The sequence below is a fragment of the Bombyx mori genome, chromosome 18 (assembly GCF_030269925.1).
Source record: "Bombyx mori chromosome 18, ASM3026992v2".
Lineage (NCBI taxonomy): Eukaryota > Metazoa > Arthropoda > Insecta > Lepidoptera > Bombycidae > Bombyx > Bombyx mori.
The window spans coordinates 6,977,635-6,984,045 of record NC_085124.1 but is presented as its reverse complement, the minus strand read 5'-3'; the positions used below and the strand labels follow the sequence as shown (position 1 = coordinate 6,984,045).

Below are 6,411 nucleotides of genomic sequence, written 5' to 3'. Positions count from 1 at the left end.
GTTTTTAGTGTTATTGTCGATATTTGAATATCATGCTTTACCAGCTAATTTTCTATAAAAATTACATTCCTTGGCCAACATGCTACGTTTCACACAGAACTAAAAGTAGCTTTGTTTTATTGCTTAGGTGGGTGGACGATCTCACGGCCCACCTGATACTAAGTGGTTACCGGAGCCTATAGACATTTACAAAGTAAACGCTGCCACCTAATATAAAATATGAATTCTAAGGTCTCAATTTTTACAGTACAACGGCTGCGCTACCCTTCAAACTGAAAGGCCTTGCTGCTTCACGGCAGAAATAGGCAGAGTGGTGGTACCTACCTGCGTGAACTCACAAGAGGTCCTACCACCAGTAAGTAATTACGCAAATTATAATTTTGCGGGTTTGATTTTTATTACACGATGTTATTCCTTCACAGTGGAATTCAATCGTGAACATTTGTTGAGTACGTATTTCATTAGAAAAATTGCTACCCGCCTGGGATTCGAAAACCGGTGCATCGCTCAACACGAATGCACCGGACGTCTTATCCTTTAGGATACGACGACTTTTAATTTCTTCAGGCCTAACCGTTTGTTTTACTTCTTGACGTAATCTTAACGATAAGAAGATTGCAGGTGCTAAACAACATGAAGCCAGCTAACTGTGTTTGTAATTTCATATACCTACCTAATCTCAATAAATTAGACAAACATTAATGTAGAATAGGGATCGCAGCTAATAAAATAAAACTTCCACTGTTCCAAAATCTTCTGTTAAAATAATAATTTTAAAATTAATTAACACTTGTATTACATACGCCTTGTTCGTTTTTAACCGTCTTCGCCATCTTCCTTTTCTCTGTCATTCTGTCCAAAATACACTTAATATTTAAGATTCTGTCTGTCATTCTCCTCTCTCTTTCTTTCCGTTTTCTCTCACTCACATCTAACGCTCCGTTCCACACTCTTTTCATACGTTCCATTCTTACATTTCTTACCAATTCTACATTAACATAATTTAGTGTTCCATATTAATTAGCGGCAGAGCGTATAGTGAGTCCACGTGCTTAGATATCCAGTTGCTATATGACGCGAAGCAATCTTCCGTGGGATTGAACTTCGAAAATAGGCGAAAATTTTGAAACTACGTGATATAAGATAATATAAGGTAACAAATAATTATTATTTGAATTTTATAAAAGAAAGTAAACTTTTGCATTTATAACACAACAAAAACAGAATTCAATGAATCCGTTGGAATCGTGCAGTAACAAGAGAAGGGTGTCTGTACGGTACCTAGCTGTTTATTTAATAACGTTGCGCCGCTTCGATAAGCGTTCGTATTGTGAACCGAATGTAGGCATAAGACGAAAATAGACAGATAAAAGTGTAAATTTACTAAAAAAAAATCATCAAAATGCTTTGTATTCCAGTGCGCCTTTACAGAAACAACAAATCGTTACGATTTTCCCAACGCGAGACGCATTGCATCAAAAAATGAAGGATCAAATCGTTTACTGAGTTACAAATCTTAGAATAATTTAATGTATCATTTTAATCAATTAACAATTAAATTATTTCAAAAGACAATGTGCAGTTTATTTTATATATAACAAGTAGCTCGCAAACACCTATCACCTATACGTTCTATTAGTATCTACCTAATTTTTACAATAGCATAAGAATACATATTTTATCACATCGCTTAGTTAGCGCACCGGTCGGTGAGTAGGTGGAATACCACATTAGACAACCACCGATTACGCAATTAACAAGAGGATAGGGCAAACATTTATTAAAATTGAGAATTATTAAACATATTTATTAGGTAACTGTAATTAAAATGTTAACTACGCTTATTCGGGTCATCTCTGAGAACAAAATACAAATTGGAATCACTCCTATGAAATCTACATGGACAAAACTATTTACAGATATAAATAAAACATTTAAAATGTTATTAAACTGAGTAATTATTTAAACATAGCTGCTATATAAACACAGCCGATATAGATATCGCTGCAAATTTTTATCGCATATTTCCAAGTACTTTTGAATTTGTGGATATTTTATTCTCCTGTCTCATATTCACTTGCAGCAAGTTTCAAGTGACATGCCTTTATATAATAAAAGATGTCCGGGAGTATTTTACAAAGAGTTCATATATCTATGTTCCAGAAACGTCACTTAAAGACGAGGCACTTCTAATAGCCAATGACCCTGTACTGTCACCCCAATTTCTACAAATGCGCTCTGCTTGCCAAACACTGATATTAGTTTTCTCGAAAAGCACTCTTCTTGAGTGTTTCCTGCTATATTTCATTCAGAATAATATCGTAATAACTTATACAGCGCGATATTTAGCAAGTTATCTGTTTGATTTTGGCATTGGGTGAAGGATCTTGTCATTGACGTTTTCATCTTTGTAAAGAACCTTTGCTGGTTTATTTAAAAAGCAACGTTAAGGTATGGTATACGGTGGAATTTTCATTACGAACTGTAGGTAAAATAATCTTAAGCACTGATTTCATGGACGCCGTTTCTAATATCTATACCCTGCTTACGGACCACGAGCTTTTCATTGCCCTACTGGAAAAGTCGAGCTCACAGCCCGTATATTATTAGGTGGTGGTAGTACACATGCGTCACAACGCAAAAGCTATTTACATTGAAACCTTGACCTCCCGTACCTACAACTAAATTACATCGAAATCTCAACTGTGTTGAATAAAGACTATCTCGCGCTTCGAACGATGGATTACTGCTCGTCAGAAACATACCGGATTCTATTATATATTTATTTATTTCGTGCGGGATCACAATTTTGTGCTAGTCAATTGTAAGTCTAATTTTGTTTTTCAGAAGATAGGCAGACCAAAGTCTAGATGGTCGCTGAATAAGTGGATGAGAAGCACGTTAATTTCTCAACCGTAGTGGGGATGGTGAATGTTGAGAGACTTAGTATTGACCAGCTAACTTCTAGTCTAATACATATCTCTGATAAATTTAAATAGAAAGCATTGACATAAAGGATTATTTTATGTTATTTTAAGAATACAGTATAAAAAATTATTATTAAAATAAATACTTTGATAATTATGTGTACGAACAAATTTCACATGTTATTTAGGAGCACTTTTTTTTGTCGCGACTCCCTGAAGAGGCAGTTATCTTTCAAGAACAATCTTCAAACGCCATAATTTTCGAATATAATCAAGAAATTATTTTTGAACATAATATAGAACAAATTGTTATTATGTATGTTATTATTATTTCCAGCAAGACCTACTTGAACAAAATCTAGTTTTCATGTCGATGTTTTCAACTTGCTTTTTCAGAAACCGGAAACGTCTCAGATGGAAAACGAGATGAAGATGCAAAATTTATCTTTAGAAACCGACAAATCGTCCCCAAAAACCCAACGTCTCGATGCTCAGCCTACCGGAAAATGGCTATCTTCAAAATTAATGGAGATTTTATTGCGTGACAAGTTAAATTATGCGTGAACACGAAAAATGCCTCAAATACATTCCCAAAAAACCTTTCGTATTAACATTGATGTGGACATTTACAACAAGTGAGCATTTCTCTTTGAGTGATCACAGAGTGAAAAATATGTTCTAGTATTAAATGACGTTTAGTATCTAGTAAATCTAAAATGAATTTAGAATAATAGAAACTTATAGGTGTTGAAAACTTTATAGAATCCATTAACAGTCAACACGTCGGTACGAATTATTAATTTTTAAAGTTGAGAAATTCTACGATCATCGGCAACTGATTTTGTATGAAGAGGTAAAATGTTTTCTTGTAAGGAGTTTATTTATCAATGATTTTTTTTTATTCGAAATCGATTTGAGAAAATGTCTAATAAGTGAATTAGGATTTAAAAATTCACTAAATCAATTGTAGTAAATAAATAACGTGTAGGGCTATATTTTTGCCAGGATCACGACGTGTACTAATGAAAGCCTCTGTAACACCCCGCCGAGTAAACAGATTGGTAATATATCTAGAGCCAATTTCACGGCGTATTGTCGGTAAGGCTTACAGTTGAAATACTATCTCGTCTACAGATAAAATAAACACGAGAATATTCGGTGCTTTAATTAATTAGGGATAAGGTAATTGTTACCATATGAATAGGAACGAACGAATGAATGGTCAAGCTATCACACATTTCAAGCCATAAGTTCGAAGTTGAATTAGTATCAAGGACTTGACGAGGATATTTTGCTTGGAGGTTACTTTGGCATTGATGGTGTCTATAGACCGTGGTAGGCATTTGCCGTAAGGAGGGCCGTCACTTCGTGTTTTCGACATCAATTGATAACGTTAGTATCAAATTTATTGCAGTAGATGTATTTGTAGTAATTTTTCTAATGAAAAACGTACCTAACGCGTTTTCAGAAGAGGTATCTACGAACAAGGAATAGGATCGTAATAAAAATCAAAGCGGCAGAAATTACAAAGTGCGTAATTACCAGCGGTAGATCGTCTTGTGACGTAAGGGTAAGTACCATCTCGACCTATTTCTGCCGTGTAGCATTAATGCTATGCGGTCTGAAGGGACGAGCAGTCCAGGACGGGTGGCATTACGTTGTCGATGTGTATTGGCTCCGGTAACCATTTAACATCAAGTCGGTCATGAGCTCGTTCACACGTATAAGCAGTAACAATTTCTTAGTCATTCCAAGTTGTACCTGTGCCACCGGTGGCTTAGACCACGTCCAAAATCTTTGCGGTAGTATTGAGAGAACGGTATCACCAACCTCACCATCACCAAACTTAACACCGCACACATTTAAGACACGTAAACTAACGAAACACTGAAAATAGAACATCAGAGAGACAGTCAAATAAACAGCACAGAAAACAAATTCAGAAGTTATTTAAAATGATTAGAAATTAAGAAAGAATAAGAACCAAAAATCACTTAAAACTTACATGGCCACATTAAACGACAGTGGAAAGAGTGTAATGAAAAGAAAGGTTCCGTTTCTGCGACACATACATTACACTTAATGTCCCTCTTTTGTCCACAATGTATGTGAAGTTTTCGTATAAAATTTTATGAAGCTAGGTCTTCAAGACTCTCCGGCAATCTGATGACCCATATTACGTTCTCGTTTTATTGTTCTAGTCTTGGAGCAAATATAGAAAATATACTTTTTTTTTGTAGTTATATTATGTTTAGTTAGAGCTCGTCTACATACTTAGACAATAAAAAAAAATAGTTATTCAATTGTCTAAGCCACACAGAAAGCCACAGGCCCGAGACTTTTTTGAACTACCATATTTTCTGCTTCTCTTATAATTGAGGCCGTCAGCGCAAAAGTGGCCTATCCGACAATTCATATTCGTGCTTATGTATTGCAATTTATTTAAAACATAATAAATTTTGATGCAAAATCTGCCTATCCCTAGTTTCATCCATAGATAATAGATGCCTTTGTAAACATCATTTTAGCGCGTATTTTTTTGCCTATGAAGTATTTTAGAGGTAAATTCGAACCTCATTATCTCCATACGAACTATGGTAAGCTTAGGCCACTTTTACGCTGACGGCCTCAATTAGTCACGTTTAGTTTTATTATTGGCAGGGCGCATCTGAACTACGTACGTCTCCGCTGCGAAGCATTCGGTTTGCAGTAGGTAGGTATAGCACAGTTGAATTAGATAATGATATTTTAGATTTCCACACATTTCATTCTGGATTCCAATATTCATTCAATTGTTAATAGACTCCGATAATAACTTAACAGTAAGAGCTCGTCTGCACATAAACACAAAAAAAAAAACTTTAATAAATATACGTACATATTCTTAAATTATATTAGTCTGGCCATCTTTATACTGTCAAGTACCTATATAAAGCTATAAATAAATAAATACTGTTACATAAAAACTTTTCTTTTTTTTCAACTTTTTAATTATTTCGAATATGGAACACTTATAATATTATAAAAACTTCTTTCGATTTTTCGCCATTTAACATATTTTTTTCGAGTTCGTTATCCGGAATTTATAAGAGCTGAAGACTGGCTCTCATCTAGCCCAGACCTCAACCCTTTAGACTTCAAATTATGGTCAGTTTTAGAGGACATGACTTGCTTTTAACAACACGGCGACATTGAGGCTTTTGAAAAAATCTTTTTGAGCAAGCGGTGTCGAAATTTCCCTTGGAAACAGTGCGTAAATCCATAGGTTCGTGACCAAGCAGATTAAAGGCATGTATAAAAGCTAAAAGTGGCAATTTCGTATAGAATTTTTATTTTTATTTTTGCTGAGACTTTAATAAACATATCGGTATACATTTTAATAATATTACACTACTTAAATAAAAATGCATTTTCATTTGTAACAGAACTTATGGCTGAACTAGCTACTTAGTCTGGCCATAAATACTGTTACAATTAAAAATAA

General features: G+C 34.5%; 1 long non-coding RNA gene across 2 annotated transcripts; it reads left to right on the top strand.

Annotated features, from left to right (window-relative positions):
• Positions 1–2,189: 2,189 nt before the first annotated feature.
• LOC110385601 (uncharacterized) lies at positions 2,190–5,893 on the top strand. Of its 2 annotated transcripts, XR_009975586.1 has the most exons (5): positions 2,190–2,451; positions 3,324–3,562; positions 3,690–3,780; positions 4,396–4,497; positions 5,589–5,893. It is a non-coding gene; the product is annotated as an uncharacterized LOC110385601 (long non-coding RNA). The 2 variants fall into 2 exon arrangements; XR_009975587.1 differs by lacking the exon at positions 3,690–3,780.
• Positions 5,894–6,411: the final 518 nt, after the last annotated feature.